The sequence below is a fragment of the Anarrhichthys ocellatus genome, unplaced genomic scaffold (genome assembly GCF_004355925.1).
Source record: "Anarrhichthys ocellatus isolate YVR2014 unplaced genomic scaffold, GSC_Weel_1.0 scaffold11, whole genome shotgun sequence".
NCBI lineage: Eukaryota > Metazoa > Chordata > Actinopteri > Perciformes > Anarhichadidae > Anarrhichthys > Anarrhichthys ocellatus.
Genome location: NW_022280041.1, coordinates 8,667,547 through 8,668,553, shown reverse-complemented (window position 1 = coordinate 8,668,553; position 1,007 = coordinate 8,667,547).

Here is a 1,007-nt window from a genome sequence, read left to right as displayed (position 1 = left end):
TCAGCTGTGGAGGCTGGACCCGGCCGAAACGCCCCATGCCTCCGCTAAAAGAGAGGAGAGACCGGAGAAAACACAAGCTTCTCGAGTAAAAAGACGCGTACAATCATGTTTTAAGATGTACGAGTACTTAAGAGAGGTGCCAGCATGAAGACCGTCTCCCCTCTGGGGAAAGACCATGATCAACACCTGGTGGACGAGCGTTGGTGCTTGTCCGGCGGCTTCCTGCGGCGATCAGAGAGCTGTGGCCGGTTGGAGGAGATGGAAAAGTAGGCCAGTAGGAGGTACTGGAAGTGGGTGAGAGAAGAGTTTTTTGTGTGTGTATACATATAAGTCATAGTATAGTATGCCATAAAAATGTCATAAGTCATACTAATGTCACAATATAGTATGTCATAAAATAGTCTCAGTACAGTATGCCATAAATGAGTTAGAATTCTATAGTATTAGCCATAAAATGTAAAAAATATTACAATAAAGTATTCCATAAACAAGTTCTAAAAATGTTACAGCATACAGTATTTCATAAAAACATGTCATAAATATAGTATATAAATGTCATTAAAAATGTGAGTGTACTATGTACATAGTGAAATTGATCTTAAAATGGTCACAAATGTTTATTGCATTGATTTGAAAGGTCCATATTCCCATAAAAACACCCATATATACTCTATACTGTGTATTTAAAAGTGTAGCATGAGAAATGTGTTGATGAAATAATCAAAAGGCATTGCAGACGTGATTTTTATGAATTCATTTCTTTGTTTTCTATGAGCAATCACAGTAATGTTAATGAATAACTCAGACAATGCACAGGCAGTTTAGTGATATCCCCTCAGTTGTGCTTTTAACCGGTCTTGAACTATAAATCCAGAGTCCTCGGTCTTGAGTACTACAACATTGCTACACACAAATACCAAATCCCCTATTAATCATCTGTGTAGCTGAGTGAGTGAACAAAGTCATAGTATAGCATGTCGAAAACAGTCATAGTATAGCATGTCGAA